Genomic DNA, 259 nt, shown 5'->3' on the forward strand with positions numbered 1-259 from the left:
CTCCCCCCTCTCTCTCTCTCTTACGTGCGTATGTGTCTTGTTTTTATCTGAGTTATTTTCGCCTTGCGCGGGTGGCGCCCGTCCCGGTCGCGCTGCGCCCCGCCGGGTGGGCGGATGGCTGGTTTTGTTGAGTTTTCATAAAGGCGGATGTGCTCGCTTTGCTCTGCACTTTAAAACACTCTAAAAACAACAAGGAATCACATCACATTTTTATTATTTGGTTGTGTTTTTTGTGGGGTGGGGGGCGTTTCAGTTTGAT

The sequence above is a fragment of the Frankliniella occidentalis genome, unplaced genomic scaffold, assembly GCF_000697945.3.
Source record: "Frankliniella occidentalis isolate FOCC.00 unplaced genomic scaffold, Focc_3.1 Scaffold37, whole genome shotgun sequence".
Lineage (NCBI taxonomy): Eukaryota > Metazoa > Arthropoda > Insecta > Thysanoptera > Thripidae > Frankliniella > Frankliniella occidentalis.